Source organism: Lycorma delicatula, chromosome 6 (assembly GCF_047948215.1).
Source record: "Lycorma delicatula isolate Av1 chromosome 6, ASM4794821v1, whole genome shotgun sequence".
Classification (NCBI taxonomy): domain Eukaryota; kingdom Metazoa; phylum Arthropoda; class Insecta; order Hemiptera; family Fulgoridae; genus Lycorma; species Lycorma delicatula.
In genome coordinates, this window is record NC_134460.1 from 13,258,993 (window position 1) to 13,278,549 (window position 19,557).

The following is a 19,557-nucleotide window of genomic DNA, read 5'->3' on the forward strand; positions in this document are numbered from 1 at the left end:
AGGGCTAATCTTATACGTCACGCCGAAACTAGTCAAAATGGATGTTTCCGTTGAAATCAGAAAACCGATATTTTTCGCGATCACAATACTTCCTTTATTTCGTACAAGGAAGTAATAAACATAGTATCTCTGCTAAATTTCAACGTACGGAAAAAAATTTCTTCCTAAACATATCCGGAAGCATATTGTAAAGCAAGTTAGTGATTAGTAGATTATGGAAGGGTAGACAGCCCCTTCAGAAGGGGTGGAATACTTGACGTCTCACTTCCGATGATTGAACGGGGACTCCAAGGGCCGGTAGAAGGGGAAATAGTAAAGACCGTAGACCCGGTCTGGGGACCCCTGTGGGGGACCCTAGATTTGAGGCAAAGCGAATACAAAAGACCGAGACCCGGCCGCTGGTTGGTGCTGTCAGGAACGGCATAGCCGAGCCCGGCATGGCCTTTTGGAGGCTTGAGGCAACTGGCACCCTCAAAGTCTGTGTAATACAAAAAGACTTTAGTGATTAGTTCAACCATTATGGTCGGTAGTAACGGTTTCCCCTTATCAGCTCATTATCAACCGATTAATGTGTTTCGTGGACTGATCACAAAACCTGATATTTAATTCTGTTTATTCCTTATATTACTGTACTATTTTTGTCTTTTATAACAATTTTTTTCGTTTAATTAGTTAAAATAGTTTCGCAATTTTTACTTCCTTGTACAAATTAAAGGAAGTACTGTGATCGCGAAAAATTTCGGTTTCCACATTTCAACGGAAATATCCATTTTGACTACTTTCGGCGTGACTTCTATACGTACGTATGTATCTCGCATAACTTAAAAACAATTACACGTAGAAATTTTGAATTTAGGACTTTTGTAACATCTAGTTGTGCACCTCCCCCTTTAATTGCACTCGACTGAACCAAACGTGTCCAAATAAGCACGAAATTCAAAAACTTTGGATTTTGGACTTTCTTAACTACAGTAATTAGTTCTCATTGTTAGCTTTTCAACGATGTGTCATAAGTGGTACTTATTTTCATTGGTTCCAGAGTTATAGACAAATTTTTTTTTTTGTCTTCAGTCATTTGACTGGTTTGATGCAGCTCTCCAAGATTCCCTATCTAGTGCTAGTCGTTTCATTTCAGTATACCCTCTACATCCTACATCCCCAACAATTTGTTTTACATACTCCAAACGTGGCCTGCCTACACAATTTTTCTCTTCTACCTGTCCTTCCAATATTAAAGCGACTATTCCAGGATGCCTTAGTGTGTGGCCTATAAGTCTGTCTCTTCTTTTAACTATATTTTTCCAAATGCTTCTTTCTTCATCTATTTGCCGCAATACCTCTTCATTTGTCACTTTATCCACCCATCTGATTTTTAACATTCTCCTATAGCACCGCATTTCAAAAGCTTCTAATCTTTTCTTCTCAGATACTCCGATCGTCCAAATTTCACTTCCATATAAAGCGACACTCCAAACATACACTTTCAAAAATCTTTTCCTGACATTTAAATTAATTTTTGATGTAAACAAATTATATTTCTTACTGAAGGCTCGTTTAGCTTGTGCTATTCGGCATTTTATATCGCTCCTGCTTCGTCCATCTTTAGTAATTTTACTTCCCAAATAACAAAATTCTTCTACCTCCATAATCTTTTCTCCTCCTATTTTCACATTCAGCGGTCCATCTTTGTTATTTCTACTACATTTCATTACTTTTGTTTTCTTCTTGTTTATTTTCATGCGATAGTTCTTGCGTAGGACTTCATCTATGCCGTTCATTGTTTCTTCTAAATCCTTTTTCCATTATTGCTATGTGAAAATGTAGAGAGCCACATTTTCTTGGAAAAAAAGCAGCTGTAGTTTTCCATTGCTTTCAGCTGCGCAGTACTCAGAGGACTGAGTGATTTTAATATGGCCGTTTAAGTCATTCTGACTCACGCCCCTAACAACTACTGAAAGAGCTGCTGCCCTCTTTCAGGAATCATTCCTTAGTCTGGCTCTCAACAGATACCTCTCCGATATGGTTGCACCTTCGGTCCAGCTACTCTGTATCCCTGAGCACTCAAGCCCCCTCACCAACGGCACGGTCTCATGATTCATAGAGGAGGATAAACAAATAAAATTTTAATTAATGACAAATAAAATTTTAATTAATGAAATATTTGGATCTTAGGGAAAGGTACATCGGTTTGAATCAGACGACAAATCTTTTTTTTTTTTTACATTTAAATATATTGATGATTTATTAATAATTATTAACTTCTAATTGTAAAAAAAAAATTACAATGAATAATAATTCAATAACAAAAAAAAAAAGAAGAAAAATATCAGAAGTTTTTAATGAAATAAAATTTTATACTTTTAAAAATGTGTAAATGTAATTTAATAGGGATACATGGAAATCATGTGTTGTCAACATCAGATTTTTAATATTATTATTAAAATAGTTTACATTTAACAATATCAATATTATTCTTGCTTTATGTATTGTTAATGAAATAGCTTTTATGAATAATATACTTTTTCTATTAATATTTTCTCAAGAAGCAGGCGTTTAATAACATGGTATGAGGGCCTTTATTGGATCAATCATGTTGGTACGATTGATTATAAATGAAATAATTAAACCAGGGAAAATAAGTGAGGTTACGTAAATGTATTTCTACTAGCGTCAGTTAACGGAATGTTCATTTATGTCATGTAAAGGGAAATTTTTACGATTATAAATTTCTCATCATCGTTCTCTTTTATACTCATTAATCTGTTTTTATAATTTGTTAAGGCTATTCCTTATAACTAATATATCTATTTTAATTTCATTTATTTTTTTTTTTGTATCGAGTAAATCTTATTATTTAGTATAACCAATAATATGTCATTACAACCTTACCAAATATTATGTAGAAAAAGTAACAGATTGAAATTCGAAGCTATGATATTTTCTACAGTAGTATCCCAACAGTCCGGTCGTCACTATCATATGCAGAAATCGGTAACCTTTTTATCAGTAAGGGCACAAAATAAATTCAAAAGTTATTAAGGACGCCACACTATTATTACACAATAAGCAGATACAATTGCCTTTAAAGTCAATAAAACAATGTTGGTCTTTCCAGTCAACATTAAACAATAAATTCTTTTTCTTTTACAATTATTCATGATGGGTTATTTATAAAATCCGTTTAACCAGTACGATACGTAATCGATAGTGAAAAGCGCGACTATCTTGCCTGGTATGGTTATTAATAATAGTAAATAATAAAATATAGTCAATAATAACAATCAAAGTACGTAGCACTCAGAATACGGTTACGTACTATAAAATTTATCAGAAGTATTCCTACGTGCTAAGTAGCAAATGTGTCAGTGTACGACCTTAATTGCTATTTACTGACACTGCGCAATTATATTCCCTTATATACGCGCGACGCCGATACAGTTATTGGGCTTAGTAGGTGTGTAGTATGGTGAGAGCGTATAAAAATCTCATCGAGGGCGCCATGGCACCCGCGGGCGCCGCGTTGCCAACCCCTGATACATCTTATACAATCAGCTGAAGACTTATTTATATGCTTAACCTTTTTTTTCATTATAATTATTCACGATATGTTTTTTTTTTTTTTGTTACAGGTACGTTGTTCGTTGATGATTATTTGAAAAGAATATTTCGTTTGTAAGTACAGAACTTTGTTATTGTTACTGTTGTTAATGATTATTATTTATTATTATTGCTACATCTTTATTTAAATACAGTTTAGTAGTATGTGTTGACATGTTTGATTACATTATCTATTAAAAAATAAATAAATTGTGATTGATTGATTATATATTTGTACAATCAATAGGAGAATATTTATAATATATTCTTTTGTCTGGTATTATGTATGTATGCAACTTATATAAATTACCGTAGCTAATACAATGTAATAAGTTTTGACGAAGAGATGAAATATGATAATTAATTTTCAAGGCTAAATAGTTACGAACGACCGAATGAACGTAGTGAGTTAATAGCGTCTGAGTGACATAGAAGAACTCATTAATAAAAAGTAGGTAGGCTGTACTGTTCACCCACCGCATTGTACTTGCTCCGTATTTCCACTCATCATTCATTATTACTTTCTATTGCGGTAACGCTGGTAATATTTGTAGAAATATTATTGTTCTTACTATTTATTTCGTAATCGTCTAACATCAGTTTTATTTATGTAATCGTTTTCTTTTATGTTAGCAGCCTATATTATTTTTTATGTTCTTATTACGCATTCGATGTTACTAATCTTTTGTACGTAACTTTGAGTTCGACTAAGCCTATTTGTCCTACATTAATTTACTCTAGGAAATAATAATTTTGTGAATTATATTTTAACATTTTTTTTTTTTTAAATCTATTCTTTATAATAAAAAGATCCCCAAGTACTATTAATTTAGTTACATCAACACGATTGCTTATCTAAATTATTATTTTTTCATAGTAATCTTTATTTTTATTACATTTATACAAGCTTTTAAGAAGTATTTAAAACAGCGAACATAATTTTTAATCGATTTCCATACAAGAAGATCTTACTTTCAACCAAATGGACAGATTTTGAAGTATCTTTTTATGATTTTGTGAAGGGATTTCCTCTAATCGTTTATTATTAGAAGTATTTTTTTTTTACATATTTTTTTTTAGTGGAAAAAAAACTAATTGTCATAAACGATTTATTTACTTATTTGACATCATTACCGTTAAATATTAAGTAATTATAGTAAGATATATCTATCTTATATTTAAATTTTTTTATATGTAATTTTAAGAATATTATTCGGAAATCTCACGTTCTTTAACAGTCGCTTTTCTTTGCTTCTTTTTTTTTTTTATCAAGAAGTACTATTTCATTTTTTCGATTCTTAGAGCGGCCTTTTTTTCATAAGGAAATTAACTGTGCTTTTTGTTAAAATTAAATTAAAAATTATGATATAAAATAAACTGCCCCGTAATTTAAAAAAAATAATATTTTGTCAGTTCTTCTTTAATTTACGACTTTTAGAAATAGGTACTAAATAAAAATTAACAATGTGCTTATAACTGTTTCGTCCTGCCTTCAAACATCAGTTTCCCAATATAGAGTTTTCCATCTCTCTTCTCCTTGGAATCTCTGGCCTCCATTTTCTGGAATAGAACAAAATATGTTGTTCTAATAAAGATTTTTCATTTCAATTAAAAAAAAGCCGCTTCATTTACTTCCTGGTCTACCGTGTTATCTTTTTTCTCTAATATGGACACCTGTCCTTCACTTATTTCGTTCATTTCTTATCCGCCAATGTTTCAACATATGTCCCGTTTATCTTCCTTTGTTCGTTAGAATTCTTTTTCATAGATTCCCAAGGAACACTTTTCTCGACAACTATTTGTTTTTTTCTTATAGATCTAATTTAATGCCGACTTTTAATTATTGTTTATATATAGAGTGTATCACGACGTTCTTCTGGGACTCTCATAACCTATTCTACAAGTGAAAATAATGAAAAAAGTCCACATAAACATATATCCTATACCGCTTCGTTTGTGACTTACAGCTAGTGAAACATTTCGCTAGGATTTCGGCTACCCCGATGAAATGAGGTCGTACTGACACTTTTATACGTTAATTAAAAGAGAGGCTGAGTGATTTCTTATGGTTTTTTTATCTGAAGAATCGAATAAAATAGGTCTCAAAACCGTATCTGCAGTAGCTTTTTAGATATTTGCGGGTAAAAACCACATTACATTAGGGTAAAACCGTGTTTTATTTTTGTCTGATGTACAGTAACTTTGTTAAATAGGTAATAAACACATAAAACCTTTAAAAACTTGTAGAGAATTTAATTCTGAACAAAATGGTTCACGCCAGAATTCTCAAAAACTACTGCATATACGGTTCTGGGACCTATTTTATTTGATTTTTCAGATAAAAAACCATAAGAAATCATTGATTGTGGAGAAAGAAATCAGCGATATCTTTCACTAGCTGCAACTCACGAACGAAGCGGTTTACGATATGTTTATGTGGACTTTTTCTATTCTTTTCACTTGAAGTTATGAAAATCCGGAAGAACTTCGAGATATACTCTATATAATCTCTTTTGTGTTTATTTTATAATGTTATATCAAAAATTTCATAATTATGATGTTATAATTTTGGAAATAAATTTCCCTTTATTTACTGCGTGTCCGGTACAGGAATTTCATTATTTTAGTTATTTCATATTATATTTAAAAAATGAGACAAGCTGGATTTATCGTTTTCTTACGTGATTAAAATGTGGATTATGTGTTTTAACAAAGGGTTAACTCCAGATTTTGCTTCCGTATTGAAGAATTCTGATCTTTTAAACGTTTATTGTAATTTATTTTTGCAGCGTCGAGTTCTTAGATTTGTCTTAGTATTAGTAAAATAAATGTATAAATCTTTTTCATACGAGCTATTTATTTCATACACCGTACATTTTTTCTATTAACGGTATGTATTGGTTATATTTTTTGGCATGTGTTTACTGTAAACACATCTGTAAATTTACTATAACTGTAACTTTTCCAAACACTGTTTTACCAATTTTCTTGCATATTTCAATTTTGGATCATTAAGAAAAAGCTGAGAGCAAAGTTGTTGTACTTTCCTGTCATTGGTTATTTATTTTTATATAGTGGAAAAATAATGATTCTTGAAAAAAGTTTAAAAAATTTTTAAAAATCGTTATTATTATCGATTATTTAAAAAATCGGTTAAAAATATGCAATAAAAAATACCTTTTTTTGATTTTTGGGAAGGGGAAATTAGAAGTAAACTTTGTTTTTAAATGGTAAAAAAAGCACGTACACTTGTACCTAAATTGGGGGTTACTTTGGCAAAATTTTGAGAAAATGACCCAAAAAATTTATCTCCCCTACCCATGGTGATGCCGACCCAAAATTTTATCAAAAATTGCCCCAATATTCACGAGTCTCTTACAAAATTTCATAAAGATCTGTTTATCCCGTCAAAAGTTATTAAGCTTCAAACACGACAACACACTTTTTTTCTTTTCGCGGTAGGAGGAAAAATCTGTTGTCAGACGCCCAGTACATACGAACATTACCCCATTTTTTGTTTTTTGGAGTTCCAAATGCAAAAAATCCCATACTCCATCTTTTGACTTGATTACCATACTTTCATTCTTGCAGCAATAGCTACAGAACTACGATGCCAGGAAAATAATAACTTTATATTAATAAATAGCTAACAATTACCGATCGATATATAAACCTTTATTTTATTAATTTGACGAATGCGAGTTGTAGCAAAATTAATACACAACAGTAAGCTTATGACGCAGTGAATACTTTTTGGGTCACACGGTTGTCAAATTGATAATGAAGATTTAAAATAAAATAAAGTAAACGATTTTGTTGTTTGATTTTCAGAAAATTATTTTTTATAAAAACCCATCACATTTCTTTCGGTACACAGTAACTTACTCAGGCGTTAAAAACAGAATACTAAAGCGAACAATACGTACAACGAAAAGGTAAATACAAAAATCCAAAGAGGTAAAATGCGCAAAGATAAAACCAACAATAGGGAATGAACACGTGTATCATAATGTATAAATTTAATAGTAAATTCTATTGGTCAGTTCAAAAAAAAGGGGTGGTACTTACATAAAAGATAAGAAGTTATTTCGCATCCGTAAGTTCAATAACGGCGAACTATTAACCCTAATCGATCATTTAAAAGTAATTTCCATTTTTAAGTTTATTAATTTCCAGTGACTAAAAGGTTCAGTTTTAAAATTTTGTTCTCAATATTAAAGAAAAACAAACCAACATACTTGGCGTTTATAGACCTAGAAAAGGCTTTCGATAACGTAGACTGGAATAAAATGTTCAGCATTTTAAAAAAAATTAGGGTTCAAATACAGAGATAGAAGAACAATTGCTAACATGTACAGGAACCAAACAGCAACTGTAACAATTGAAGAACATAAGAAAGAAGCCCTAATAAGAAAGGGAGTCCGACAAGGATGTTCCCTATCTCCGTTACTTTTTAATCTTTACATGGAACTAGCGGTTAATGATGTTAAAGAACAATTTAGATTCGGAGTAACAGTACAAGGTGAAAAGATAAAGATGCTACGATTTGCTGATGATATAGTAATTCTAGCCGAGAGTAAAAAGGATTTAGAAGAAACAATGAACGGCATAGATGAAGTCCTACGCAAAAACTATCGCATGAAAATAAACAAGAACAAAACAAAAGTAATGAAATGTAGTAGAAATAACAAAGATGGACCGCTGAATGTGAAAATAGGAGGAGAAAAGATTATGGAGGTAGAAGAATTTTGTTATTTGGGAAGTAAAATTACTAAAGATGGACGAAGCAGGAGCGATATAAAATGCCGAATAGCACAAGCTAAACGAGCCTTCAGTAAGAAATATAATTTGTTTACATCAAAAATTAATTTAAATGTCAGGAACAGATTTTTGAAAGTGTATGTTTGGAGTGTCGCTTTATATGGAAGTGAAACTTGGACGATCGGAGTATCTGAGAAGAAAAGATTAGAAGCTTTTGAAATGTGGTGCTATAGGAGAATGTTAAAAATCAGATGGGTGGATAAAGTGACAAATGAAGAGGTATTGCGGCAAATAGATGAAGAAAGAAGCATTTTTAAAAATATAGTTAAAAGAAGAGGCAGACTTATAGGCCACATACTAAGGCATCCTGGAATAGTCGCTTTAATATTGGAAGGACAGGTAGAAGGGAAAAATTGTGTAGGCAGGCCACGTTTGGAGTATGTAAAACAAATTGTTGGGGATGTAGGATGTAGAGGGTATACTGAAATGAAACGACTAGCACTAGATAGGGAATCTTGGAGAGCTGCATCAAACCAGTCAAATGACTGAAGACAAAAAAAAAAAAAGTTCTCAATATAAAGTACTTTGAAATTATCATTTAAAACGATGCTCATCGATTAAACCGTCTGTCTTATTAGAAAAACAAGATTTGTGGCCCTTATACACTTTTCAAAAGATCTACCGGTCTGTTCTATATAAAATTTATTACAAGAACCAAATTCAAGTTTGTATTTCTGATCTGATTCAAACTTCTGATTTTTGAATTTTTATTGAGTAAGGTACTGTGTACCATAATAGCTGTTGTGATTTAAAAAAAAAAACATTTTTGTGAAAATCAAAGAACATAATTGTTTTTTTTTTCTTTTTTTGTTATGATTGATTTTCATCAAGTAACGGCTTCCATCGACTTTTTGAAGGTTTAGAAGATAAATTAAATAAATTTTTTTTTAAGAATTAACTCTTTGTTCAGATTGTTATTCGAGAAATTTTTGTTATGTTTTAAATATCTTAGTGAGTGTCTTCTGTTAGAATTAAATCTGCAAATTTTTATACTTTTATTTTACTAATCGTTCATTTTTTTAAATTTTGTTATTTGATAACTAATTAAAAAAAAAAAAAAATTAAAATACACCGTATTTAATCTTTAAACTTTAATATTTTAATATTAAACTTTAAGCTCGTTGCAAATGTATGGAATGTTTAGCATCCCCATTTATTATCGTAAATACTGTGTAGGAGTATACCAAACGTTATACGTAATGTATACGATTCTCACTGCTTAATTTTATTATTTTTTTACTTTGTTTCATTCTAAAATTGATTTTAGAAATAATACAATCGATTTTTCATTTTATTTTAACGTTAAACCCGATGTTTAACATATATTATTTATTACTGTAATTAATTATCCTTGTTTTATTTATTGTTACTCGACCTCGTTAAAATTATTATATAAAATGGAATTTTGCTGACGTAGCTCTGCTTACAAACATTTTATACAAATGAAATTTAAATGATTTATTAAATTAATAAATATATGACGTTAAGCTGTTAGAATTTAAATAGTATTTGTGCATTTTTGTTTATCTTGCGTGGTTATGCATTTATAATATTATTTATTTAAATGTAAAACGGAATAAAATTACCTGAAGGTATATGGTTACATTCTATTTTTTTTTGTTTTTTGTTTTTTTTTTTTTTTAATTCCCTCGGATGTCGAATAAAATATATTAATGGGTTAATTGTAATTTATTATTTATGAATCTTTGTTAAAATTAATTTGGTAATTATTTTACTTTTATTTCTAGTCATAATTTTTTTTTTACGGTTAATTATTTTTTTCATTTCAATGTTTTATTTGAAGGTACAGTAATAATTGGTGTAATCGAAAAGTTTTATAAAAGGTTATACGAAAAAGAAAATCTAAATATATATATATATATATATATATATATATATATATATATATATACGATATACATACATATACATATATATGATTGATTACGATATTTCGTTCTTTTTATATTAGGGAAAAATATTTCCAATATAAAAGTGATTTAGGTACCGCATAATTTAATTCAATTTGACGTTTGATTGAAGAATTATTTTATAAATAATGTTTGTGCGTGTACGCGAGTAATCTTTTTTATAATCCTTTTTGTTTTAAATCGCTGAAATTTTTATAAAGGTTTTAATTTTATTTTAGTGAGTATTTTATTGAATTTTTAGAGTATAATTTTTTTTTCATTCTTTATAATCTTTCATTATATTAACGATCGATTGTTATCAGAGACTTTATTATTGTTTGTAAAATAAATGAATAAATATATTTTAAAAATCCGCAAATCACGGTCATTTTTTCATAAGAATACTTTACAATAAATGTTATTTGGTTTTATGACGTAGAAAAAAAGAATCTAAATACGCTATTTTAAAATCGACCGGCTATAATTAGTAATAATTTAAATAATATGTATTACCTTTTATTATAGTGTGTATAATTTATAATCATTAATACCGATTCTGATTATATATATATACATAAGTTTATATCATTTTAATTCTAATTCCTTCTAAAATAATAAACGAGTTAAAATTTTTACAAAAAACTACGTAATGAAATAACTATCACGTTAAGCCGCGTTGATATTAGACCGCTCAACACGAACGAAATTGAATAAAAAAGCCTTATCGGGAATAAATACGAACAGAAATAACGGATAATACATCTGCTGTTGTTTGTTGATCGCTACATCAAAGGGTAGATGGTATTGTTTTTTTTTTTGCAAACAACATCTTTACTTATAAAATTTTAATTCAATAGTAGTAAAATTTCAATAAATAAAATTTTATCTGAATTTTAATATACGGTATTATATTTCATAAGAGAATTAACATTTTTAAGTATAATTTAAAAAAAAAAAAGGTTAAGCCTTGTATCGAGAAAAAGTAATCTGGGTTAAAACAAACCTAATCGGTTAGATTATGATCAGTGATTTTTAAAAGGAACTGGGATAAATTATTTATTCTTCCATACTGATCAAATTGATGGCACGCTTTTTTTATAAGATATACTGACCGGCGGCGTTTATATTATTCTGCATTTTCGTTCATTTTGCGGGTGTTCGACTACATGCTCGTATCTGTAGTGATTTTTTCATGTTTAATTGTCACTGTTTGTTCATAATGTAACACGTTTCACATTATTGGGAGTTATTGGCCAAACTTAAAGCATCGATTTTGAATCAAAATCATCAAAAACGTTCATGTGGACAGACGCCTTTTCTCATTTTCCTTCTATCCGCATTTGGTGTTTTTTTCTTTTTTTTCAGTAAAAATTTATATCTTAAGAACGGATGTAAATTAACGGGCTGTTCTAGTGGTTAATTCGTCGTAGCAGATCAGTTGTTTAACAGCTGATTTTCGAAGTCGAAGGTTCTTAGGTTCGAATCCTAGTAAAATTTAGGTGCTTTTAAACGGATTTGGATACTAGACAGTGGATACCGGTGTACTTTGGTGGTCGGGTTTCAATTAATCACCCATCTCAAGAACGGTCGACCTGGATCTGTACAAGACTACACCTCATTTAAATATCATACAATCATCCTCATCTTATCAGGTCGCGGGAGGGTTGCTTATCGTTCACTAGTTGAACAGATTACAACGTACACATTAGGGGAAAAAGAATTGAGAATTTTAATGATATTTGGTGTACGTGTTCCCAGTAATATTTTATACAAAATAAATATTAAAAAATGGCGATTGTTTCTAATAATTAATTGCTCAGTAAATATTAATTTTAAATAACAGGCCGTTTATTATGATCAAAACGTTTTCTCATTTGTTCAGATCAATTGGAAAAAAAAGCTGAAATTGTTGAATTGAATCGCAGTACGAGTGGATTGTATAGTATGAATATTTTGTGCCTCTTTTCGCTTACTAATGATGGAAATTAATCTTAATTCAAATTTCTATAAAACATCGGAATTCATTCGTAAGATTCAAACTTTTATGAAAAAACAGAAAATTATTCTCAATAGAGATAAAATAAAGTACGATAGAGCATTTACCGATATAAAACTTTTTTTGTTTAAATTTTGATGTCACAAATAATTTCGTTAAACTTGACCAGCCATTTCCGTGATACTGTATATACACATCCCAACCCCGTAGGGGGAAGCCACCCACCTTGTGACATTATTGGTCGCCACACCACACCCTCCGTTCCGAGTCCTGAGGGACATTACCGGAGACCCTCTAACTGATTACATCTCGCAGTCATCAGCCAAGACTTGGATGACATCGATGTAAATGCCTCGGCAGACATTTGCATCATTAAAATACATATCAAATTTCGCCTTCACGTAGGTCTCAAACGGACATCTTCACATCCAACCTAACATGATTCCCTCAAACTGACTGACCGAAAACGCGGAAGCGCGAACTTCGCGCCTAGTCCAGTTTTGATAATACCGTTTGTGACTGTGAATGCCTCAGAAAACGAACGAGTTTAAAGTTAAATCAGTGCTACATTATTACCGATCGAAATTATATTTTACACAACTTAGAAATTCAGACCTGCACCCAAATAACTCGACCGATTTAGGTCACCTAACAAGGGGAACGTAACCTCATTCCAGTCCGCGCAGGAGCCGGGGACAAATCCCGCACCCCCACCCGGTCCCATCATGGAGTCAAGCGCGTCATTCCCAGGTCACAACAAGGACCGCCATCGGCGGAGGGAAGCCATGCCCCCGGTCGCACGGGCTGCCGCCCCCACCAGCGGGAGCCCCGAATCGAATCAAAAAACAACAACAATGTAACCGTGGCACTATGCCATTGCACCTACCTCCAACCATTCCAGTGCCTAGGCCGGAACCCTGGCCACCCGGGATCCTACCACGATCGAGTACCTCGATTAAACTCCCTCTCCAGATCTACACATCACAACGGCGCGAAGAAAACCAGACACTATAGGACCATTCCCTGCGGATCATCCAGTTAATACGGAGATCCAGAAAGGAATGTATTCTCTCAAATTCCCTAACAGCTCGTGAACGTTCGACCTCGTATCGGGGACAGACGTAGAGGACGTGGTAGTGGCACTGTATGTACACAGTGTATGCATACGCTCGTAATGTATATAACATATGCATTGATGATTACGTACGCTGTTGAAATTGTAGCTCTTTTTAGAAATTCCGCAATTGATGCGACACTTACCTTAAAAAATAAGATACAATGAAATTTTGTAAATGCCAAAAAAATGGAAGTTAAATCTATTAAAATTTATACATTTGTAGGTTGCAATTTGTCCAACCGGTGAAAAATCAGTTATCATCTCCACGGCTCAATGAAATGAGGATGATATATTTCGTGTTCTCTTGCACAGACTCAGGCCGACAAAATTCCGAGATGTGTCGTTAAGTGATCCCTGATCACCAAAGTACACCGGAATCTACTGACTAGTATTCACATACGTATAAAATCAACTAACCCCTTACTATTATTTGAACCTCAGAACCTTCGAATTTGAAAATCACGTGTTAAACATGTGCACGCTTATTAAAATGACTTTTTAAATTAAAAGGAAAAATATTCACGTGACTTTCTCTCTTCGATGTGATACTTGTCCCCTATTTATTATATAATATTTGGGCGTTACACGTGATGAAACGCTAACATGATTAGCAAAAATAATCATACAAGAAACATTGCAGCAGGAGGAAAACCTCTCTATTGTCAAATACTTTGACTTTTTTTTTTGTCTTCAGTCATTTGACTGGTTTGATGCAGCTCTCCAAGATTCCCTGTCTAGTGCTAGTCGTTTCATTTCAGTATACCCTCTACATCCTACATCCCCAACAATTTGTTTTACATATTCCAAACGTGGCCTGCCTACACAATTTTTCCCTTCTACCTGTCCTTCCAAAATTAAAGCGACTATTCCAGGATGCCTTAGTATGTGGCCTATAAGTCTGTCTCTTCTTTTAACTATATTTTTCCAAATGCTTCTTTCTTCATCTATTTGCCGCAATACCTCCTCATTTGTCACTTTATCCACCCATCTGATTTTTAACATTCTCCTATAGCACCGCATTTCAAAAGCTTCTAACCTTTTCTTCTCAGATACTCCGATTGTCCAAGTTTCACTTCCATATAAAGCGACACTCCAAACATACACTTTCAAAAATCTTTTCCTGACATTTAAATTAATTTTTGATGTAAACAACTTATATTTCTTACTGAAGGCTCGTTTAGCTTGTGCTATTCTGCATTTTATATCGCTCCTGCTTCGTCCATCTTTAGTAATTCTACTTCCCAAATAACAAAATTCTTCTCCCTCCATAATCTTTTCTCCTCCTATTTTCACATTCAGTGGTCCATCTTTGTTATTTCTACTACATTTCATTACTTTTGTTTTGTTCTTGTTTATTTTCACGCGATAGTTCTTGCGTAGGACTTCATCTATGCCGTTCATTGTTTCTTCTAAATCCTTTTTACTCTCGGCTAGAATTACTATATCATCAGCAAATCGTAGCATCTTTATCTTTTCACCTTGTACTGTTACTCCGAATCTAAATTGTTCTTTAACATCATTAACTGCTAGTTCCATGTAAAGATTAAAAAGTAACGGAGATAGAGAACATCCTTGTCGGACTCCCTTTCTTATTACGGCTTCTTTCTTATGTTCTTCAATTGCTACTGTTGCTGTTTGGTTCCTGTACATGTTAGCAATTGTTCTTCTATCTCTGTATTTGAACCCTAATTTTTTTAAAATGCTGAACATTTTATTCCAGTCTACGTTATCGAATGCCTTTTCTAGGTCTATAAACGCCAAGTATGTCGGTTTGTTTTTCTTTAATCTTCCTTCTACTATTAATCTGAGGCCTAAAATTGCTTCCCTTGTCCCTATACTTTTCCTGAAACCAAATTGGTCTTCTCCTAACACTTCCTCCACTCTCCTCTCAATTCTTCTGTATAGAATTCTAGTTAAGATTTTTGATGCATGACTAGTTAAACTAATTGTTCTGTATTCTTCACATTTATCTGCCCCTGATTTCTTTGGTATCATTACTATAACACTTTTTTTGAAGTCTGACGGAAACTTTGACAATCATTATTATTTAGAAAATCTATTATGTAAAAATATTTTCTGAGTTGATCTGAATATGTACCTATTTTGTCAAATCCAAGTAATATTTATGAATTATTTAGTTAAAATTTTATTTGAACTTTCATAATAAATTTTACCGTAACTTAAAAAGACGTAAAAACTCAGTACTCAGACAGTTGTATATACTACAGTTGTCCTAATAATCTTGCATAAAAACTGAAATGGCGTTGGAACAGAGATATGATGAAATAGTTGGTATATTTTTCGGGAAAATACTAGTTTTTTTTAAGCTAAATGAACTAGTTTTCTTAAGCTATTGTTTTCAATTTTTAATTCTGAAGCGCTTTTATGGATCTGGGTGATATGATATAAATCCTTATCTTCACTCGTACCTCAACTTTTGATTTGATTTGATTTCATTTCATATTTGTATAGTTGGGTTATTGTACACGAAAAGAAAAGTGTAAAAAGAAAAAAAAACTTTTTGTTCGTGTATTGAAAACCAACGCCTGTTTTCCCTATTGTACAAAACACACGTCACTGTAATATTTAAGAACAACTAAACTTCCACGTCAGATTTACTTTATATGAAAAATTACTAATAAATTGGTAGATTCGGTGCCCTTTTTTTTTACCGAGTTGAATATTTGTACAAGGTAGTATGTCAAATCCAATGATAATCAATTCAAGAGTGAACCCCCCCCCCACCCGTTGTTCCCTAGGCTGTATACCAAACAACTGCGAGTGCTGCATTTTTTATTTTTCTAGTGATTTGTTTGCTACATGCCTTTGGGTAATAAAAACCAATCCGCATTATTGTTTACCCAATCAAATGAAAAAAATAAAATCAGATGCGTTTATTTTATTAGAGATGAGAAAATACAGCATCTTTAATAAAAAATAAAAGCAACCTATTATCTTGCGGTAACGATCTCTCATTCCCTCTTCGGAGAATCGATATTTATATATATATATATATATATATATATATATATATATATATATATATTTATTTTTATTTCCAAGAAAATATTTTTTTGTTCGTGTATTAATTATTTTTATTCGTACAAGCGTTTTTAGTTTGAATAAGCGTGTATTGTAAGATACGAGGTGTGTGAGAAAAGTAATGAGACTTACGTTTTACTTACCAAAGTTTATATTAACAATATTAGCTCCTTCAAAGTAGTACCCTTGGACAGCTATACACCGGCGGAATCGTTGTTCCCACTCCTGGTAGCAGCGCTGGAAGGCTTTAACTGGTAGGGCTTTTAACTGTTCGGTCAGTCTTTTGAATGTTCTCCAGATTTAAAAAATGACGTCCTTTTAAGATATGTTTTAATTTCGGGAAGGAAAAGGAAAAAGTCAAAAGGACTCAAATCAGGTGAATAGTGGGGTTGAGGAACCGTAGGAATGCGTTTTGAGGTCAAAAATTCCCTGATAGAAATGGCCGTGTGACACGGGGCATTGTCATGATGAAGCATCTTCCACTTGTCTGCAATGTCTGGTCTCACGTGAATCACTCTTTTCCTGAGCCTTTCAATGACACCTTTGTAAAACACTTGCTTGACGGTTTGTCCTGGAGGAATAAATTATTTATGCACGATACCCCTACTGTCAAAAAAGCAATTCAGCACGGTTTTGATCATTGATTTGCTCATTCGACATTTTTTAGGTCGAGGAGATGACGGAGTGTACCACTCTCCGCTTTGCCGCTTTGTTTCAGGATCGTACTCAAATATCCAGGATTCATCACCTGTGATCACACGAATTCTTGGTCATTGTCGATCCTCTCAAGAAGATCAACGCACGCGTTTCTTCGATTCTCCTTCTGTTCCGTTGTGAGGTTTTTCGGCACCAATTTCGCACAAACCTTTCGCATGTCTAAATCGTGTGTAAAAATTTAATTTACGGTGAAAGTGTTTAAATTTAACCGTTCACTCATCATCCTTATTGTTAAACGACGGTCCGATCTCACAAGAACCCTCACACGCTCAATGTTTTCGTCAGATTTTGAAGTCGAAGGTCTTTCTGAGGGAGGTTGATCTTCGATCTGTTCTCGGCCTTCCAAAAATGATTTCTGCCGGCGGAAAATTTGTGCTCTTGATAAGCAATGTTCCCCATAGGCCTGTTTCAACTTTTCAAAGGTCACACTCGCGGATTCCTCAAGTTTAACACAAAACTTGATTGCACAACGTCGCTCTAAATTCCTATTCTTCATTTTCGTAACACACAACTTCACTGATGGCACTGTCAAAAATAATGTGTTGGCTGAACGGAGTTGAAACTCGTACTGAGCATGTGGAAGGGATGGACAAACCGGTCTAACACAGACCGGTTGACACAGCGTTGCAATCTCATTACTTTTCTCTCACACCTCATAATAATGCACTGCATTTAAAATTTAAATCATTTAGGGCGGCAAAAATTATTTTTAATTATCATTTGTCAAAATTTTTGGGTAATGGGGTTTTTGCAGATGTCTACATTTCAATATTCCCTTTAATCCAAAAATATACAAAAAATGTTACAACATTTTCTAGAAGGTATACGTACGTAGGTACGTATATTATTATACTTGTTCAGAATTAAATTTTAAGAATAGGTAGTGAACCAATTGGCGCAAAAAGTCGTGCCATTCGTTTTCGGATTTGGAATCCTGCGACTCTGAAAACCGTATATTATATTCTACTGCAGCAGCTGTACATCCAAAACGAATACCATATCAGCGTATTCCTCTGTTTGAAAATAAGTACGGCATTACTTCAATGGCATACCGATAACGTTCTAACTAAAATTCACAGAAAACTTTCGCTAACGACAGCATAATTCACAGTACCCAATATATTTAATGTACCTTACAAAATGATTTAAACTCATACAGTATTGGGCATTGTTGATCAGCTGGTTTTGTTGATTTATTACCAACTTTGAAATAATAAGTTTTCAAATATTGTGATGTATTTCTGTCCTTAATAAAAAAATTATTATGCAAGTCTTTTTTACTTTACAATTTTGTAATTTCCATTTTTTTTTTTTTATTTTTCAACACCAATTTTTGAAAGTAAATTTTAATTTTTAGAAATTTTCACATCACCAAAAAAGAATTTGGTTTTTTTTTTATATTAAATACGGTAGGTATTTTTCGGACAAATGTACTAATGTTCTGTTTCTAAACAAAATTTGAATTTTTCCCAACTTTTCTTTGTATTATTAAATTTATCATGCACCATTTTGTTCAGAATTAAATTAAGTTTTGTTTTAAAATGTTGATTGCCTATTTAACAATGTTGTAGTATGTCAAACATAAATAAACAGGGTTTTCACCCCAGATTTCTCAAAAGTCTCTGCAGGAACGGTTCTGGGACTGTTTTATTCGATTTTTCAGGTAAAATCTCATAAGAAATCATTAATTGTTGTCCTTAAATAATGTCAATACGGCCTCATTTCACCGGGTATATATATATATATATATATATATCAAATTAGTTGTGTATATATATATGTGACACTGATGGAATTATATTTTGGGTAACAATTTAAAAAATCCCTTTCTGCACGCCGGAAAGCGGAGGTAGATTTCACCGGTGTAGGGGATAAAAAGGATTTCCACCTTAAAGTTAAGAAAAACTTCAAATATACTCAATACTACAATGGTTGCATGTGAAGAAAGTTTCACATGTTTAACATACGACAAGCCCCTTCTTACAATTTCAGCAAAATTTTCGTCATCCCTTGCCGTAAGGGTTGGTCATATCAAAAATTGTTTAAGACAAAAGTTAGGTAATGTTTAGAGGACTAACAGCCACTTTAAACCGATTCGATACTGTGCCTATTAAGGGAAGTATGATTTTTTTTGTCTTCGAAATCCCATTCCCCGCCCCCCCCCCCCTGGGCCAGGGTTGGTGATATCAAAAAACTTTACTTAGGTAGGTTTTAGCCTCTTATCCACAGAATAGTATGAATTTTAAACGAACTCGATATTTTACTTAATAAGATAGTTATAGCGATATTTTTTTTTTTCAAAAAACTCCCCCCATGGTCTTAATTTGCCCATTAACGAACTCGACCAAGAGTTTGGT